This window comes from Acipenser ruthenus, chromosome 19 (assembly GCF_902713425.1).
Source record: "Acipenser ruthenus chromosome 19, fAciRut3.2 maternal haplotype, whole genome shotgun sequence".
Lineage (NCBI taxonomy): Eukaryota > Metazoa > Chordata > Actinopteri > Acipenseriformes > Acipenseridae > Acipenser > Acipenser ruthenus.
Window position 1 is genome coordinate 19,990,674 of NC_081207.1, and position 22,029 is coordinate 20,012,702.

General features: G+C 35.9%; 1 long non-coding RNA gene across 1 annotated transcript; it reads left to right on the forward strand.

The window, feature by feature from the left end:
• Positions 1-9,429: 9,429 nt before the first annotated feature.
• On the forward strand, positions 9,430-20,177 carry LOC117424835 (uncharacterized). The gene is made up of 3 exons (XR_009307776.1): positions 9,430-9,484; positions 13,306-13,350; positions 20,128-20,177. It is a non-coding gene; the product is annotated as an uncharacterized LOC117424835 (long non-coding RNA).
• The last annotated feature ends 1,852 nt before the right edge of the window (positions 20,178-22,029 follow it).

Genomic DNA, 22,029 nt, shown 5'->3' on the forward strand with positions numbered 1-22,029 from the left:
CAACAACTGAGGGAAAATGGGAATTCCCTTGAGCCATATATGGCTCATTGATCTTCACAATATGGCTCTTTTCAAGGTGAAGTATTCTATGCTATTAAAGACTGAAAGGGCAATCTGTAGTCTGTGATAGAACTAAAAGAAAATAGAACAGATGCGTATTAGGAGTTGATCAACCTCGTCCCTGCCTGGATAAGCCACAGCTGGAATTTATAGAGCATTTTACAGAACCAGGAATCAACCTGGATTTTATCACCCAGTTATCCTGGTATTATCCATAAAGATGAAATTCAGGGGGATTCACTGGTACTTTTTAAAATGTTAAATTCGAATCCAAGGGAGGTTTATCCCGGAGGGGTATAAATTGCTGAAATCAACATCCAAATTTGTGTTTATCTTTTTACAATTTGTTTTCTACTGTCGGTACTAAGCTTGTGTAAGGTCCCCCAGTTATACATTACATCTTAACCTTTAAATAAACATGAACCGGCTCATTAGCCTCAGATAATCGCACAGCGATTTTTACCATCTTACCGTAAAATTAAATATTCATTAAATATCTCTAGGTTCCAGTTCAAGGACATATTTTGCTTCCTGTTATTGAACATCTTTCCTCCCAGCAGACAGCAGATATCCAAAACATTTTAACTCCCCCTCAGCGACTGCTTTTGATCTTGCCAGGTAAAAAAAACTATAATGAGGGTATTTGACAACCTCCACGTGTCTCTGCATAGAATACAGATTGCGAGCGCTCTGAACCCAGCAGTCATCGCTCACAAAGGCACTTCAGGGCTGTGCACAGCTGTAAACATCTGCTGTTTCCATGGGAAGCCCTTGTTGGCTGGTTGTAGCACGTATAAAAGAAGGATAGCGGTTAAATGTGTGATAATCAAGGCTTTATAATCTACTTCCTTGTGTCTTATTAGCATAAGTAACCTTATCTCTGGACCTCTTATTTTGAAGATTTTTACTTTTATTGGGGTGATTTTTCAAGCTGTACCGAATTAGTTTTTACTTCCTTCCTTCTGGTACCATAGATCTTCCAGTGGTAAAGATTGCTATCTGTGGTCTGTCTAAAACTCCACACACTGATATTTTAGGGAATATAAGCCATTTGCTTATATTCGAGAGTGCTCTTGTCCACAAATATGTGTTAATGTGTGGGACCGTTGAAGCGGGAGATGAAAAGAACTGATAAAAGCATAAGAAACATCACTCATATGGGTTCCCGAGTGGCGCATCCGGTAAAGGCACTCTGCCCTGAGTGCAGGATGCTCCCTATAGCTTGGAGATCACCGGTTCGAATCCAAGCTATGCCACTGCCGACCATGGATGGGAGTTCCCAGGGGGCGGCGCACAATTGGCCAGGCGCTGCCCGGGCGGGGAGGAGTTAGGTCGGCAGGGGAGTCCTTGGCTCACCTTACACCAGGGACCCCTATGGCTGGCCGGGCTCCTGCAGGCCTGCCTGTACGCAATTCAGAATTGCATGGTCCTCCGACACTGTAAGTTTGGGTAAGATGGCTGCACGACGGGCTTGCAGAGCGAAAAAAAGCGGACGGCTAACGGCACTCGTTTCGGAGGATGCGTGTGCGCATCCTTGTCTCTCCCGAGTTAGAAATTAGAAAATTGGGAATTAATGAAAAATAATTGTTAAAAAAAAAGAATCAACACTAACTTGCTAGCGATTGTTTGGGCTTAGTTGAAAATCCAAATATAAAATCCATACCTACCTGAAAAACTCTAATAATAATAAAAATAATTTCCAATCCTAATCCTATTTCATTTAGAGCTTATGCACGAATAGACGTGTGTGTATGTGTCGGTGTGGCAAAGTGGTTTGCAGTGCGCAGGTGTAGAGGTGAGGCAGTGCTCAAGGCAATGACAAACAAAGTACTTGTGAAATGGTGGTTTATTTGTAAATCCAACGTGACTTGACAACAGTAAAATAATGGAGGACAGGCAATACACAAAGATGTGTATTGCGCAGTTAAATAAACACAGGGTTCAGTCCCAAAATAACAGACACGGTATTAAACACACACAGGACACAAACACGATCACAAGTCCAGAGTGAGAGCTGAAGTGCAAGTGGTGAAATACAATTTATTCAGTGAGTACGAGTGCAGTGAAGTCTGGGTTGGGTGCTGGCTTTAAGCTGATCTGTTAGCTATCTATAAAAGACAAACAGTGCAATTAACACGGTAAACAAAACAAACACGAAACACTCACAGTACCAACATGGTCCTTCAGCATTTCTCTCGCAAACCATAACGAAGGAATAGTTCACATCGTCACATCCCCTTTTATATCGTCAGCATGTCCCCTTGGTTAGCGAGTGCAGTCGTTTTCCTCCAATGCGTGGTTGCCACATCGCTTCCCATCTAGGGCAATGACTTGGTGTACTGTGACTCCGCCCCCTTTCTAGATGGCCAACTTCCACCTTTCCCTGGAATGAATTGCCAAACCATCCAGTCCGGGGCACACTCTTCCCTTTACATAGCTTAAAAGTATGCTTATCTTTCCTTTAACAGGAGAGCTACTTTCAGATGTATTTATTGATATTCAGATGTACTCATTTTTGTTTACCATGTCATGTCTTGTCATGTCAAATTTTATTCCGATAAACGATTAACTATAAGACTGAATGTAAGGAAACTGGGCAATCATTTTCTTATTTGCTGTGTCTGCGACACACTATATGGTAGTACTCTATGTTATAAAGTTTGTCTAATTGTGCGGGTGTTTCAACCTGGGGAATAAAGCATGAACATAGTGAGGCAATGCTGAGGGCCTGTAGATGATACTTTGGCTGTTATGATCACTTTCACTTTTCTGACTGGCTTTATGCTTGGCATAGATCTTCCTGTTCTGTGTTAAATTCACACTGACAAAAAAAAGGTTGCCTATCTTCTAAAGGTCAAAAGAAAATCAAACAACCTTGAGACATAACTGTGTGAAAGCTGGAAATAGATAAGGAACAGGTTGAACTATCTTTCATATCGAGAGAAATATGGCGTGTCTATACATACAAATTGATGCTCGGAGTACACACATACACTAAAAAAGAAGAACTACATAGTCTATTGCCGAAACAACATCTGCTGTCATTTTTTTATAAAGCAGTCCTGGGGATTAAACAGAATCGCATGGAAAGCGAAATTACATTCATTAGTATGAAATTAATATAGCAGATTGCTTGTGGCGATCTGTTTATATGACTAGCTATTGTGCACTGCCTGGGGGAGACTGGGATGGGGCTGAAGACTCTGTAGAACTGCTGCTGCTATTGGCAAACCATCAGAGTGGATTACTGCTGCTTTTGTGTTTCTTTCCAGCTCTGAGCAATGTAAGGGCTATGTGGCGTAACTCCCAAATCTGTCCTGGTCGAATACACACAGCCGGTATGATTAGAATCCCATTGTTGTTGATGTGAGGCTATTCTTTTCTCAGCACCATTCCCTGATCACCTCTGCTAAAAATGGGTGGTATTTTCTACCATCCTGTTTAATAATGTGGATCACAGTGAGCCCAAACAGGTTGTCAAAATGAACACATCTACTTTTTAATTATCGTTTCTCCTCTAATTAACTGGAATTATAATATAATCAGAACGCCAGAAGTATGTAATTTGTTTTTTTTTTCTCAGTAGTAATGATTCGGAGGTAGTCTGTCGAGCTAAGGAAAAAGAAATGTACTGCTTTTTATTGTCTACTTATCTTGCAAGATAAATATTTAATAAGTAGATTAAAAAATATTTAATCTACATTCAAGATTAAATATTTCCTTCTTTTCCCAGTTGCATTATGGAACAAAAAGAATGATTGTTGTCTCCCAGGTACATTGAAAAATAAGCAACTAGGCTTTCACTTAGTTGACAAACATAGCAATCTCTGTCTCGTAGTCAATTTACAAACAAAGGCTTGAAATATAAAAAAAAAAAAAACATGTGTGCTAGGAGGAGGAGGCGTGTCTTGTTTGCTGCATTTACAAAAAAAATAGAATATCTTACGTTATATTAAAAAAAAAGACGTGTATTGTAATGCATGGCTCACATTGACCCACGTGGTGGTTCTAGGTAGAACTGTTTATAATGTTATTATTTTTGCGATTCTGGCTATCAAACCATTATTAGGACTCAATGTCTATATGTAGTATATCTAAACTGGCTTCAGAAACTCCTTAAATAAGTCATGATTTTGCGAGTCCACTTACTACATATAAATATATACAAATATAAATGCAAGCAACTCCTGATAACCTTTTGAAATTTAAAATCCAGGCTAAACATTTTATAGCATCACAGAGAAAAACAAGAACAGGATCCTAGATATTTTTTTTTCTCTTCCACTCCAGGTTTGCGATACTGCATCTCACTTTATAGATTTGTTCCTAATGTCCTGCTGCAGCTCATCTAGCTCAGACACAAATCCTTTCTGCTGTTTAATGACCTCAAAGGCCCTGACTTGCATTGCCTCTCATTCTTTTTCTGATTTTAATCGAAAGTTTACTGTCTCTCTTTTGTGTGTCTGTGTGTGTGTGGTGGCTTGGTTCATTTCAGATATCAGGGATCTCATACGCAGTACTTTATGTGCATCCTTGGCCTCCTGCAGTATATTTTGTGACCAAGGTTTCAGATTGTCTTTCAGTTGACTGCAGACAAATAATCAGATCGTAGTATGTTACAATTCACTCAACAGAAAAATGACACTATCGTCCTGGATATTGTGCTAGTTTGTGATGCTGGGGCATGGGGTGTTTGTCGCCCAATTTACCCCACTCTGGATAATAATTATCTTAGGATAGCAGTACTATCTTGGGTCTTAGGATACTAGACTTTTAACCTGCTCAGTGCCTTTGACTAGAGGGAACATCATTTAACTATTTCTGATATTGTTCCAAAGACGAGAGATCTCTTCATAAATATATTAAGTAGTTGATCTCTTGTGAGATGTTGTAACCAATTGGGTGGCACAAGGTAACTGCAATGTGCAAAGTGATCCACTTAAGAAAATACCTACAACCGTAAGCATAACCTTTATAAATCTATACAAAACACACATTAGAATCACCTTTCTTCTTACTGTGGAATTTTGTTACAGTCATAGTTGTAAGTGAACAGGATTTGACAGTACTGTTTTGAAACTGAAAACACACCTAGTCATAAACTTCCCAGTTGCTACAGATTTCTGGTCTTTATTCTGTGCACCGCAGTGTTTTCTCTTAGATTAAATTAATTTGATGTTATCTGTTTGTAAAATGCTTAAATAAATGTACTACAATAAAGTGCCCTTTTTACCGTGGCACAGTGGGTTGTTATTATTTATTATTATTATAATTATTATTATTATTATTATTATTATTATTATTATTATTATTATATCAGTAGTATTAGTGTGGCAGTTAAAAGGTTAGGCACTCTCTCAAGTTGTTTGTTTCTTATCAGTGTTTATGTTTTGTTTTTTTTTGCAAATGGGAACAGCCTGTGACAAAATATTTTTGATTGTCTCTGTGGACAGGCTTCTAGTATTTGACAAAGCTCTCTATCAAGCAAAGACAATACAATACAATAGAATACAACCTTGGCCTAGCACAGACACAGTAGAGGCTTTGGGCTTTATTTTATTAGAATGGTAACATTCTTGAAATAACTAAAAAACACTACACCTCTTATAAGAGGTGTAATGTTTTTTAATATTTTTAAAAAAAAACATATTTTATAATGTTCTGACATTTTAAATAAGACTGTCAATTTATGGGAATGGAAACAATGGGCTGTCAACAAGGTCGAAACTTTGTGAAAAAGTAGAATGCACAGAAAGGCCAAACCAGGGAAGAATGTGGTATACAGACATAGCATTTCAGTGTAAATTAAATTTGACTATATATGTATAGGAAGTCAACTTGTTCTAAAAATCAAGGAAACAAAAATTGTAGGTCATGGCCCGCAGGCAGAATGTGACAGGAGAAAGCACGGTATGTAAATTGATGGCAGTTTAAGCACATGTCAGGAAACAAAGTATTAAGAAACAAAAATAATTAGCCTCACTATCTTTTATAACACTACTTCAGTCTTTTGCTTTAGACGGGGACATTATCGTTGTACCTTAGTACTATTTTGTTTTATTAAATTGTTATTTTTCTTGATGTTTTGAGCTTGCTTTTGCAACTTTAGGTTGCACGTTATTTTTTTTACTTGTTAAACTATACTTTACCGTAAACATGACAAATTAAACCCTGAAGAGTATGATTTATAATATCTCTTAAAATCCACAGAGAATGTGCCTACCACTTAAGAGAAAGCTGTCATTTAAAATCAGCAAAATGAGCGCTCCATTGTTTCCTGTGGGATCAAGAGCTGTCTAGACTTTAAAGTAAGATTGAAGGCTTGGTTTACGAACTGTGGCCAATGCGGGATGGATGGACTCTGTGTGTTTTCCCTGCGTGCAAAACAACTTCCTAAACCTTTGGAATACAATGTTATCAATGTGAAGTAAATGTCATTCTTTTCATTTGTTCTTATTACTTTGCACACGGCACTGAATATTTAGATAATTGTATGTCTGGAGTATTATAATATATAATGACGTTAATTACCTTGTCTTTAGTTTTTCTTTGCTGTACAGAGCGCAGTTTACATTCTCTCCTTTGCTATATTTTGGCTGCCGGGCATAACCTACATCATCTGGTTTCTTGCTTTTATTTACAATTTAACTTCTTTATAATTTAAAGTTTTGTCATACACTGTCTTAAATATTCAAACTGAAATTACACTGAAATATTATTCCTCTGTCTCTGTTAACCACAGTATTCGAGAGTTTGGCCTTCCAATGCTTTCTACTGTTTTTTTCAGAAAGTGGAGACCTTATTTACAGTCCATTTTGTTTGCATTCCCATTGCAGTTTCAGCTGCCCCTTATATATATATATATATATATATATATATATATATATATATATATATATATATATATATATATATATATATACATATACATATATATATATATATATATATATATATATATATATATATATATATATATATATATATATATATATATACTTGACCCTAGCAGGGTGTGTTTTAAGACCCGAATGCAAAACAGAAATTACTGAACATTTTAATGGAAAAGCTGTTTTAAAAACCATGCCATAATACAATATGCACACAAGCTGTTTAATGGATAGCACTTATGAATATTAAGCCCCTTGTTACAATTGTTTTGTCTTTTCACATTTTGAATTTGGAGAGCATTTTGGTATTATAAATCACTGGTCTGGAGATCATTACACCCTTTGATTGCGTTTATCCAACTGAGACAAAGTAGAGCAGTTTATATTAAATGTATTTATTTGTGAATAACTGTTATAAAAGGGGAAGCTTTCAATACTGTGATATGTACAGCATATATATATATATATATATATATATATATATATATATATTGTAATAAACCACAGACCTGCTATTTGCTATTCAATTTAGTGAAGGTGGTTATGATAACAGAATCATTTATCTATCTATCTATCTATCTATCTATCTATATATATATATATATATATATATATATATATATATAATATATATATATATATATAATATATATATATATATATATATATATATATATATATATATATATATATATATATATATATATATATACGTTTCTTGTTCTGAAAACATACTCTATTAAAAACATTGCATTGATTTTTTCCCCCATTAATTTTCATCTTGATATATTACTCCACTGTATCTGCTTAATTTGAAAGAACCCCAAAATGTGCCCCTGGGATGGTAATACCATCTTGAAATAGCTTCTTATTCATCTCAATTGAGGGATTATTTCCAAGCACAAAGCGCTGCTGATATTTTCTTTATTTTCATTTGTTTTCTTATTTTCTGCTTTAAATTACAAACTATATTTCTTTAGGTTGTCTTTACAGGTTCAGTGCCTGTATACACATGATCAATATGCACACATTCAAATATCCTCTGAATGTTTGGAGCTATGTATATTATTACATATCAGGTGTGCTATGTAGGGAGAGATTCAGATAAATCCTCAAGTAAAATGAATGAATATCACCATAAAACAGGGAAGTAACACAGGTCATAAAGCAGTGCTGAATTTTTGTACTGCATCCCTCAGTATATTTGCCTAGTGAACCACCCCCCTCATCGTTGTGTTGCTTGGCTCAGAATATTGTAAACAAGCATCCATTGAAGATAGTCTTGCTACACTGATAATGTTCTGTATTAAGAAGTTGCTTTGATTATTTTTTTTTATTTACTTCCTCACATTATCTTGAAATTGTACCCATCTGTACTTTAATAATGAGAGAATGAATGTAATTTAAAATATAATATTTCACGACAATAGTCAGTTATGTAGTGTAGTTATGTAAAACTGAAAAAAAAAAAGAAAAAACATTGCAGTGTTATTGGTGGGGGTGGCGGCAATGACAATTGCTTAAAACTCAAATGTAACGTAAAAGCAACATGAGATTTAGGTCTGCTTTGGATGAAATTGATGTTGGGAACCGTTATATATGACATTTCTTTTAAACTATTGTTTTAAAAATAAGTAATTTGTAAACTATGAAGGTTTTGTTTTATCCAACAGTTCATGCAAGGGCAATATATATAATTTTTTTAATGTATTTTTTTTTATGTTCAGATTGCAGATGTCTTGTCCAATATGAGACCATCTACCCTTCTCACCCTGGTAAGATTGTGTGAAATTACATTTTAAAACATTATAAAGCTGCTAAAGATAAGATGCAAATCTTACAATCCCCATTATTGACCTGATTTCTGAAGTGCACAGACGGCTATTTTCTTAATTACACTTGACTGCTTTAAAAAAAACAAAAAAATGGCAGTGGGCAACTGTTCATATGCAAATATTCTTCATACTCATTATCTCAGGTCTAATGTAACGTACTGTACTGTGTGCTTCCAAGATCTCTCTCCTTCATTACCTTTCCTGAAGATGCTATTTATGCTCATATAGTATTTTTTCAGCGAGGAATTACCCTGTTTCCAGAAATGTTAGTGTGCTGACAGAATGATTGCTGGATTCTACAAAGATTTTTTTTATAAGCCATTCACACATAATGTGCACGGCACAGTTCATTGCAATTTAAATGAAAGCATCTGCTTAAATTGAAATTAACTCTAAAAATTGCCCCTAGGAGAGTCTTGAATTGGCATACTTGTTCAGTCAGTTCAATGAAGGGATTACTTTCAGGTACAAAGTACTACGGATCTATTTATTATAAAATGTTCTGCTTTAGTTTACAAACAGCACCAGCTTTTATTTGTAGGTTTTTGTTACAGGTTTGGATGATTTTACTTTGCTTCAGGGTATCAGAAATTGACTCTTTTTTTTTAAATTACTATTTTTTTAAAACTTTTTACAGTGTGGGCTGAATACTGATAGTAGAAGCACCTGCAGTGAAGCCTCATTTGAAGGAATCAGCCAGTGAGTTTCAATTATTTCTAACAATTCATTTAATTGCACACCTCATACGAAACATAACAGACTATTATTAAAATGCCAAATATCAATACAGTTTGGGATCGCATGTTGCTATATGACATGTATTTGCGATGTTCTTATGACTGGCTGCTAAACATGCCTGCAGTAAAGTGTTACATGTTTTAGGAGAACACGCAGTACCAGTGTTTGAGGAAAAGCTCATATCAGTAATACAAATGTTTTGTTTGCCACAGAAGAATTGATTTGCTGAAAGCCACCATACCCTGTGGGCTTTTTCTTTCTCAACATGTACCACTGACTTCTCCAAATACAGTTTTAAATGCATAAACCTAAAACAGAACGCAGAAAACATTATTTTCATGCAGTTCTCCCTCATTATAAGAAGGCCTTTTACACTGGCTCTTATAAGTCTGTGTGGTCTGGACCAATATGCCATTCCACTAGTGCTTGGATTCTTGTTATAAGGTAGAACACAAATTGCACAGCTACTTAGCTCCCCTCTCTTTTCTAAAGTACAGCACTGAATCAGCAAGTTAATACTAAAGTTTTGTGGTTTAAACTTTTTATTACAACATATATCTTTAAGGGGGACCTAATTATGCGAAAGTAATTTTGCTTATTCTGATCAATTATCAGAGTACAACATATCTGTAATCGCAAATAAAATATGTGAAATGTGCATTTGCCTTTATGTTCTGACTGCTGTGCTGCAGACTCCCAGCATGCTGTACCCTTGAGCGCTCACACTGCACGCAAAATTATGTTGTGATAGAAACCCAGAAGGCAATGTAGAAAATGATCGAAATGGAATAATAATAATTTATTTATACCCGATTTAAAAAATAAAAAAAACTCTAATTGGCTGTCATCAGTTCCCATATGGACCACATGCACATTAATATTATGAACTTAGTAAAACAACTGTGAATTATAAGATAATCGCTACGTTTAATAAAATTAAAATAAATAAATAAATAAATGTTCCTGTGAATTTAACACTCAATAAAGGTTAAGATCAGTGGCACTGGCTGACAAAGTTTAAAGTCAGGCACCATTAGAGCTTTGCAATGGGAGCGTTTCTGCAAGTAGGTGATTACATCTAAATCCTAACTGGAACACACTATGATAATCCGGTACTGATGATTTGTGTGATTGGATTACACATGCCCAGTAACACCACCTAATTAAGTTAAGGCCACATAATTGATTGTACTTGTGCCCTAAACTGGATTTGTACCCAGGTCTCCAGAGGACTAGCATTAAGATTTTGACCACCTTTGACAAAATGATTGAAGGATGTTGGACAGAGCACAGTCTAACCTGATCAACCCCACCAGGCAAACTGGGTAATCTATCCTGTGTCTATTGAGGTGACACTGCTTGTTAAGATGCTGTGCTGCTGCTGGACTGGAATGTTGCATGTTTTTGGTGGGTTTGGGTGCCATGCCTCCTGTACTAGCCTTTCTAAAAGTGCAAGTCCTATTCAACCATATCAAGCATCCCTGTGAGTGGAGATCGTATGAGTTTGAAAACCCTCTGTTGCTGCAACCTCTACGGATTGCTGTTGGGGTCATGTGACTTTTTGGATTCCTGATGATAAAGAACACATCAAGATCTTAGTTTTAAACTCAATATTCAGCTGTATTCTGTGATTCTCTTGGCTGAGTTCAATTGTGAGTATAGTACAAGAAAAATGAACCATTCTGTGGCAACGATTTTATAAAGCTGTCCCTGCCTCAGGATTGAGGTGCACTCACTTGCAGAGCTGTGAGGTGAAGCTCTACTGCTCCTTGGCACCATGCCACTTGTAAATGGCCAGAGCCATTTCCCCTTTACCTTTTTTGAGCATCAAATACACAAACACCAATGAAGTAATAATTACATTTTTGTTTGTAAATGCCATTTTCAGTATATTATTAAACAATGGTTGAAAATGCCTGAAAACTTCCAGCACAATGACCAAGAATAACAGGTCAACAAATCACTTTGACCACAGCTATTAATCATTCCCTTACAAGTAGTATTTACAAGTTAATTAAAACTTTCAAATATGTAATAAAACTACAAACTACTCCATGTGCACTCCTCTTCGAAGCTTAATCACTGTCTACCTAATGCAAACCAATTACCATAATAATACATCGCTCCCCTTAGTCCATTATCTAGCACCAATATGTTATGTCTACAGGGAATTACTCAATTTCTACGTTCTGCTTCAACTCCAGGATTCAATTTGCAAGCAGATCTTTTTAATACAGAGTTATTGAAATGTTTGTATTGCACCTACGGTAATGCAAATCATAATTTTGTACATAATAATGCATAATCTTGTTTTTAACACTGGGAAATGATATCCTAATATGTATTGCACTTCTGTTTTTAAAGAGAAAGTAGCTTAAAGTGACAATGTTTACTTTTTTTTTTACCATTCTGAGCAGTTTTGAGTTCTGATTCTCAAATACTGAGTTTTAAAGATTATTGTTACTATTATTTTTGTATGACCTTGGGACATTGCTTTGAAAAGCCCAGCATCTTCTTGAAGTTCCAGAACGTGTATTATCTCTTGCACAGTTAACAGTAGTATCCCTGTAGTTAGATCTAAACCTGCTTTGCTTTTTCGAAAGTGGTGCCTCTGCATTTTTTTAGAGCAGATTTATTCAAGTTGCATTATTTTTTGTGTTATCATAGCACTATGTTCATACAATCTAATTTACTGTCAGTCCAAGTTGTACTTGTTAGATCAGAATGTGATTGTGATTTTAAAGAAACCTCACTGAAGGGTCAAGGGACTGTGGCGGAGTGTCCCGCCCCTATATATTTGTGCACTGTATTTGTATTATTGTTTGCGGCGCGGATAAAAGCGCAGCGTATTTGTTATTGTTTTGTTTTGTTGTTTGTTTAAATCTTTTGTTTTGTTTTATTATTTAATAAATACGCTGAGCGCAGTAGCGTTCAGCTTCACCCACCCATCCATTGTTTTGTTTCTGGTACTTCCTGGTCCGTGACGTCACCACACACGCCACTCAACAGCTGCTCGACCACAGGAACCCTAAAGGAAGCCATGGAAATCCACTATCTGGAATGGAGCAGGTGAAAATAGAAGCTCAGGCAACTTCAGTAAGTTGCTGGGTTTTGATAACAGTTCAAAGCACTTTCCCAGGTCATACGAAAAAAAAAAAATAAAAAAAAAAAATGGAACAATGGCACTCAGAACTAAACATAAGAAAAAAGTATGTAATTTGAAGCTACTTGCTCTTTAAGCTTTAAGACGTGCATCTCCCTGCCCCTTTTAAACATGCATGCTGCTATGTAAAACAGAAGTGAAACAGATTAATAAAGGTTTGTAAGCTGCACTGTTACCTTGTAAATTGAACACCTACATCTGTAAATTGAACACCAACAAAGGCTTAAAGTGTTATAGTGTAAGAAGCTTTTTTAATGAATAAGCTATTTTTAATACCGAATAAGTCATAACACCGATTGGGGAGTGTAAACCAAGGCTTTGCAATTTCAGTTGCTGCTCCTGCTGCTGCTTCCAGGTTCCTAATCACTTCATAAGTTGTAGCTCAGACTTGCTCCAACAATCTAGCTGCACTTTATTTGAAGCTTTGCATTTTACATACCTGTATATGTATATTGTGAATTACAGTAAAAAACAAACAAGCAAACAAACAAAAAAAAAACATGTGAATAACCAAAGGTTTCTCAGCAATAAAGGTAAAACAAAGGACAGCATTGGTTAGCACAGGGCAGCTCTTTTAAAGTAACTTGAAAGCTAATGACCATGTATTGAATCGTTTTAGATTTCAAGTGAATAACACCCTTCTCCATCCAGAAATTGTCGAATGGTAAGTAGATTTCTTCTTTTTGTGGGAGGGGGTTGTCCTCTTTATCTTGGTCTTTGTCAGGCATGAAGAATCTTATATTTAAGGTCATATATCATCTACATTTTTCTATGATTTAATTACCTGATTTAGTAACCTATTAATATCCTTTATGATTCTATGTTTAGAATTATTATTTTCCAAGCTCACTAACTATCCCTCAAGACTGATTTGTGAAGTGAGGTGAGGAAGCATTTCAGCATTGCATAGGCTTCAGTACACAATGTTTCACTTATGGGCTTCAGCACATCACGAATATGTTTCATTTTTGGCTGGAGAACAAGCAAACTAGAATATGAAACAGGTAAGACGGTAAATAGAGGGGTTGACAAACCAATACTTTAAGCACAGTACAGAAACCAGGACCAGAGGACACACAGTTGGAAATTAAGTGGAGATAGACAGAGGGAAGGAGACACTTCTTCACACAGAGAGTGGTGAGAGTATGGAATGGGCTACCTCATAATGTTGCTGAGGCAGGATAACTTGGAGGCTTTAAGATCCAACTTGATAAAGTTATGAGATCAATCAACTACAGAACCAGATGAGATTAGGTGGACCAAATGGCCTCCTCTTGTTCGTAAATGTTCTTATTAATGAAAGATAAAAATCCAACTGTTAAATGTTAGGTTTCAAATAGAAAAAAGGATTAGCATACACCGTTTCAGTCATACATATAAAATATTGTTCCTAAAACCTGGGATAAGGGTTGTCATGTAAAAAAAAAAAAAAACATCTTAAAAATAAATCTCACGATTCAAACTCAGAACTCAAAGTGATGCTTCATCTGATAAGGTTGAAAACCTGTTGCATGTATCTCTTTTTTATCTCTACCACCTGATCAAAGCACCTACTTAGCGCAATTGGAGGGTTTTTATTTTACTCGCTCTCAAAATGAAGTTTATCAGAGCTGTAGTAGAGTTAATCCTATTTCAAGCTATTCCAATGCATTCACTCTGTTGCGGATTGAACAAAATAAAACAAACAAACAAAACTAATCTGTAAAGCTCTTGTCATTTCTTTGAGCTATTTGGGAATCATTCTATTATTAGACTCTTCAGTTTCAGCTGATTTGAAATTGAGGTGCTTGGGTTGAAAACACAATAAATATTAATGAATACTGAAACCTCATAGTAGAGGCTCGGCTAAATTTCTAGCTCTTGGCGAAATTGCAAGCTGAGTGCCAATAAGCTGATCCCCATGGTGGCCTACCCACTCTCGCAAGCAGAGAGCTGCAAGACTAAATAGCTATCTGGGGCCAATGGCACTTCTTCCAGTGGATTCTTCTGATAGGGAAAATTTAGTCAAGCAACACATTTCATTTGATATACTGTAGAGCTAAAGATTGAACCTGGGACCTCTTAAGTATTTAATTATTTTTTCTTGTGATCCATTACTAGGCATACAAAGATCAGATCAAAATAATTATATACTTGTAATTTATCACTAATGTATTTAGTAATTTATGTAATGTATGCAGAACTGGCTCCCTTTTTAGATAATACTGATGCTCAAATTGAAATTAATGACCATTGCAACTTTGAAGAAGGGAGTATGATCTGATTACACCATGGTGCTGATAAGACTAATTGAGAAATATCTAAACAATCAGGATTATGTTGAAAAACATATTGCTGGGACACTGGCAAAACAGGGCTTTCGTGTATTTTAAACAGTAGGTAGTCTCAAATGTATTTTAATATTATTTTGCTTACTCTTCCCTTACATGAATGACTCTTATTACAATTACTCTAACAATGTGTGGTTTTGTAATCTTGACCCAACACAGCTGATCACCAGATGGATCTACAAATAGACCTTTGGTAATCTTGCCTGTGTTACATATGTGTATGACAGGCAACTATGAAATATTAATCCAGACCATAAAAACACAACATATACTACAGCTATGGCCAAAAGTTTTGCATCACCTATAATATTAGGATTGAGACATTCATACATTTTTCGTTAACTATATGGAAAACTACAACGCGGTATTCAATAGTTAACGTAACATTATTCAGCAGGTTTCATTCGACTTTATGAAGCAAAATTTGTTAATTCTACAGGGTGATGCAAAACCTTTGGCCCTAGCTGTAAATAAATAATTGCAAACATTGTAAAATGGTATTGAGACATGTATTGTGATACATATTGTATCACGACCTGTATATCACAGTACGTATCATATCATGACGTTTGTGCATTGTGACAAAGCATGTTTTTGTCTGTAAATTTGTCGCTTCTTTCGGGGTCTTTATCACTGTCTTCTAGTGTAAAAGAAGCACTCCACGCAACAATAGATACGTTTAAACAGGGTGGTACCTGTATGTTTATTTGCAGTGGCATCCCTTTAGAGAGGGTCACCGTGTCCAACACAAAAATAAACTAAACAGTTCAAAACAAAAACCTAACTCCGCATAGAAACGCTAACTAAACTTTGAGACAATACTGCCTATCAATTGGACGGCTAAGCCATTTACAGATTCAGTCAAAAGCACTTCTTACACTCTGTACCTTACACAGGTTGTCACCTATGGTATATATCCAGGTCCCAGCCTTAGCACAGGCAACCTGTACACGTTACTAGAGCTCTTCATATACCTGCCTGCTTGATTTCAGACAGGTGTCCCTCAATAAATTAGTGCCAGGTGATTCTCATTCCTGGCTTCAATTCCAAGCCCCATGGTATTCTGGGGGATGTAGTCCTGCTACCCATTTTGTACTTCCAGAACTACATTTCCCTTTATCGCAGCATCCTTACACCACTAGACAGTTGCCAGAGCCTCCCTTTTTGGTTTGCAATAATGCAGTGTGACCGAACCATAAACATCTAGAAGAAGAAATATATTGAGGTACCTGCTACTATGGCATGCATCTCCTCTGCCTCACGTCTGCCACATCCCCATTAATATTTCAACCAAGACAGCCCCACTGGTGAATTATGTTTTCCAGCACCTGGTATCCATAGATAAGATGCCCTACATGAAAAGCAGATCCATCTTTAATATGGATAGAGTACATGTAAAGCTCAGAAGGATAGTCATGATTGATAAGAGCTTAAAACCCCTTGAAAGGTGATGAAAAATATGTGTTTTTGTATTTTTATTATTCATCCTGTGGCTCTACTGCTATATTCTAAAGCACACTCTAACATTATGTGTGGAATACATCAATAAAATCATGGGGTTCAATGTTATGGTTCCTGGTCATAAACACTGTTTGTTGGAACTAAAAATAAAAAAAAACATGCCACAAAGACCATCTTTCAAAACTTCAAATTGTGTCCTAATGTGATTCTTCACAAGGACTAGTACTATGTCCTTGGAAGTATTACAGGCTTCAATAACTCAGTATCACTTTTATAAGTATTGCGCTCTACGTGTAACTTGATTTTTTTTTTCTCTTAAATTATGATGGCCATGCTGCATGCATATATTCATAGAAGCACTTATCCTATTGTGATGAAACTAGCTGAGGACATTCTTAAACATAAGTTATTGAGAGTGTCAGAATCTGGCAGTGGGAGTTGCACATTTTTACTTGTTCATACAATGCATGTAGTCCATGGTGATCTACTTTTTATGTTAATGATAGATCTAATTATTATTTTCTATTACAGTCGCTTATTAATTATTCCAGTTTGTCAACCAGGATAAGATGTTTCTTTAGGTTTATTCATATGTTCAACATGCAGTAGAGTACACAAAACGTGTAACGATTCTCTGTGTATGAATGAATTGTGATACTTCCTTTACACAATACATTGTATAGTAATAGACGTCTATCTTTTTGTTTTGTGATAACCAAAACCACCAAATGGTTCTTCATTTATGAATTATTGTGATTTATATTTTGTAGGAATAGGTGCTCCCCCCGATATCATTTAGGTTAAAATAGTCTGTCATTAATGATCATTTGATTTCATAGCCCAAAGTAGCCCACCAGAACTGTAGTGATTAATATTAGATTGTGACCTGAGTGTAAAAGAATACTTCTACGTTTTTGATGATAAATTAGCATTTTAAAACAAGCTACGAAGCATAAAATAATAGATTTTTTAATTTTTTTTTTATTTACCGGTACATTAAGTTATTGTATTCCCTCCAAGAAAACCATGATTCTTTGAGCGCAAAAATATATATATATATATATATATATATATATATATATATATATATATATATATATATATATATATATGGAAGTTGCTTTTATTTAAATTAAATTATTTATTCATGTATTTGTTTATTTATTAAATGTAGTTTCTGGTACTTTTTTCTTTGTTCTTGAATTTACTTTATAATCCCCATCTTTTTCCTTTTCTGCTATTCCTTGACCTATAGCAATCCTAACATGTATAGCGAATAGCACTAAAGAGTACTACTGTTATTTGTTGACACATACATGTTAATGATCCCATTGGGAGGAAGATGTAAGACAGCTCTATGTTGGATAATGGGCATGCTGAGATCGGCCTTCACTTTGCACGATTTTTGTAATAGAAAAGTATTGATCATGTAATTGCAGAGCACCATGCCTTCACTACTTGATAAATGTACTCAGCTGGAGGGATAGTGGTTTCTCACTGGCAATGTAGAATTTATAAAATGGGTAGTTCAGTGCAGACAAAGACAGTATTCACAGTATTTCACACCTAGGGCTAGAGGTCTGATGATTATGACACAGCCACTTGTTAGAAAGATTGGACCTCCTTAATCTCTTATCCCGTATCCCACTGCCAGCAGTATATCCGTATACTGTGTTTAGTAAATAGACGGTATTCACAAATGTTCTTTCTGGGTACGTTTTATCAGTCTACTCGCCTGCTGTTTCTTCTCTGAGCTGAAGACACAAATGTCACAGAATTAGGCCAGTTATTTGACTTCATCACAACAGGAACTGAAGTTAGGACAGATAGACCAGACTTCAGCAATGCTGTGCAATAGGAATGATCCGCTGCCTTCAATACAGCCCCTGTGGTGCAAATTAGGAGAAATAAAGTACAAACAGAAAAACTTCCGTGAGTGCAAATGCCGTTAGATGGTGGAAGCATTGTAATGAAACCGCGCTTATTTGAGATTTGACAGATTTTATGACCTGGCCCTTGTGTACAGATGCATAACAAGGAGGCTTCAAAAGTATGTACTTATTGCTCTATACAACTGTCCCAAGTGCTTCGTGCATTTTGCATTGAAGCTTGTCATTGCAGAAATGGCGATAATGCTCCCATTGCATAGCAGTTTCAGCTATTCAGAGATTTACTGTGAGAATAATGAGGCGGCCCATAGATTAGAAATGCAGGTTTAATTAGGATGGCAAAAAAACTCAGGATGGATCTAATTCACACTGTCTAGAACACATTTCTTCCCTGGTTATAGCCCAAACATTTTTATTTTACATAATGCACAATAAAGGACTAAAAGTAATTGGGGTGGGATACATCCACCCAATAGATTTAAAATAATTGGCGACAAAAAAAATAAATAAACAGCAGGGAAAAACAAAGAAAAAACATTTTGCAGATGGATAGAGATGCACCAGGGAATCAGTTTAATAGATTATTGAGCATCATGACTTCAAGCCTCAGTGAAACCATATATCTTTTGATTGCTTAAATCGCTTTGTGCCCCATTTGGAGTCTAATGTATATATTACACCTTTTTTGCTTCTTGCTTTTTAATAATAAAACTTTTGTTGAATAAGCAAGTGTGTACCAGTGCTCATTTATGGAATTCGGTCTCGTCTGTAGTAAAGTATATCATTTATAAATCCCTCACTTGTTAGAGCTGGATAACCTAGATTGGAAAACAAAATATCCCAGGTTGTTTTTCTTGCAACTAAAAGATGGAACAAATGAGAGGTAATTTTTTGTTGTGATTAAGTCAAGGTTCTGAGTCAGAGCAATAAGCCGGGCTGTTCATTTCTAATGGCCTGTGTGCCTGCTTGGCTGCTCACGGAGTTAAGTCCAGACCTTTAGTATGTGGTGGGAATCTGTCTGATTACAGTTACACTTCACTCCACTGCAAACTTTCATTGTGTTTTTTTTTGTAATTTATCACCGAAGATTACCAAAGATGCAGACAAATTACTCCTGACATTTTCAAAATTGGAAAATGAAAGTCAAAAAGAAATATAATAATATTGCACTCTAACGGCTAATTTAGAGACCCATGATGCTGTGAAACCAGGGTCTGTGCAAGTAGAGCAGGCCTCAGTGAGCTCCCCAATATGACTCTTTTGGTTTAGAACTGAAATATCACATTCAAGGTTCTCGATGCAAGTACAGTCAAAATGCAAAATAAATTAATTTAGTGATAAAAGTACAAGTTTAATGAGCACAAACTTACTGAAGCAACTTACTTTTTTTTTTTACAGTCTGGTTAAACCTCTATTTTTCTTTCTCATTTTTACAATTTATTTGCTACTATTCAGTCAGCTATTTAGTTTTTTTTAACTACATGTGCTGTATGTTAGATAAATCTATGTAATATATGTTCATTACTACCAGAAAAAAGAAAGACTAGAACATTAAATACATTTTTATTAAATATATACAGTATTTATAATTTGTAAAGCTCTTAACCAGTTTTTAAATCTGTATGTATCATGACATGTGTAATGGTCCTGATAGGCTACGTTTTTATGGAGATGAAAAAGATTCTAAACTGTTTCTCTCTTTATATTTTCTGTGTGGTATGTATTGATAATATCTTAAATTGCGCTTTCTGTCTCTTCCAGCCGCCTCCTTAAGACTGACATGGAGCTGGAGGTTCTACGATACACCAACAGGATTTCAAGCGAGGCCCATAAAGAGGTCAGGCACGACTAGAGCAGTCTTCAGGATCTGGTTTTGGTTGGAACTCCTAATACTGTACTTTCTTTAACATGCTGTTCGGATTACTTTGTAACTAGGAATGAGATATTTATTGAGTAAGTGGAATGAAGGTGCCATGTGTATGCTCTACAAACATTGTCTTGTCAGCCTAAGTGGTTTTATTTATTATCTCAGAGGATAGGGGATAATGCACATGCAGGAGGTCTGTCTGTGTGTCACACTTAAGGGCATATATCTAGCTGCTTATATAATTGTGATGAAACTTGGTAAGGCTCAGAATCTCTGGATAAATGGAGGTGCATGTCCTTGTGTACGTATTTCAGACATGTAGTGGAAAATGGAGAAAACAAGAAGAAAAACATACAGACCCTCATAATCATATCATTGCTCAGTAAAAATATTTCTATAAAACCGAGGGTTTCTAGCCAAATGCAATCAGAAACGTCTATAGGAGGCTAGGAGTGTATATAACAATTTGATGAGGACTGGAAGGAAGCTGTGTTGCTCACCATGTAGAGTTTGACAGACACAATCAGTGCATATGTTTCACAATTGTTTTAGGACCCAAAAAATGTAGGTCATTTGTATGTGATAGGGTCAAAATATGAAAAACTACATTTTTTGTGGTTTGAGCCCTTGACAATCTTGGATCCACGAGGAAAGCTGCAAATTCAGAAAGTATTTATGAAAAAAAAACATATCTACAAAACAAGTAAAGGGCAGGATAAAGCATAAACAAAGAGGCCCACTGCAGGGTGTCTGAATGATGTTACTCAGTCACGATGTGTATTCCACTCAGCTCTGCTTTTCCTAAGAACAGGCGTTTTTGTATACCAATATATCCTGATTTGAAGTGCTGCTGAGATGGCATTGACCTTAAATCTGTCTGACCGGAAAGCTGCTATAGGTCACCAGTGTTATAGTGTTTGTATGTTTTTTGGGGGAGGCTTGCATCCTGAAATAAAGATAATGTATCTCTGAAAACAGATGCTTTATCAGTCAGATGTAGTAAGCAATCATCATACAAACATTTCTAATATCTATACTCTAGGTGTCCCAACAATAAATGTAATTCAGTATCTCAGTGGCCAACGTCATGGGAGATTGAGTAACTGTAGAAATATTAGATATTGGATATCTTTTTTTTTTGCTTTCAATTTAATTTGCAGGTATTCAGGGGTGTTCTTATTGCAATCATTTAAATACCAAATATTATTAACAAATATGTTTTGCTTAGATTGTGCTTTGAGTGCTTTGACTGAGTTCAGGAGCTTCTCTTCAGTTATACTTGCCTACCATAGATGTATGTAATGCAGATGACATTGAAACAAGAGCCAGGTCCATCTGAAACTTTGCTGGCAATACACTAGTGTGCTAGCGGTGGTGCTGGCACTTACAAATATAAAGACACTTTGGCTGATCTAGCCAACATTACATATACCTGGCAGCCAATTAGAACTGAAGAGTAGCTCCTGAGCTTACAGTCAAGCACCTTAACACACTGCATTACCATCATGCATCAAGCACTGTGATTTCTCCAACTCAAACTTTATGAATCCAGTCCTTGGCACTGGATACATTTCATAAACCAACAAGGCAACACCACTATACAGTCACTTGACTCGGACACTCCTACAGGACTCTGTATTGCCTGTGGCCACTGTGAGAGCCTGGCAACAAGCCACTGGAATAGGAATGAAGAGCAGATGCTGCTCTAATAAGGAATGGCAGGACTAATGTCCTTTCTGTGGGTAACTTGAAATCCATTTCTGAGCCCTTAGTGAACTGCTGGTCTGCCATTATCT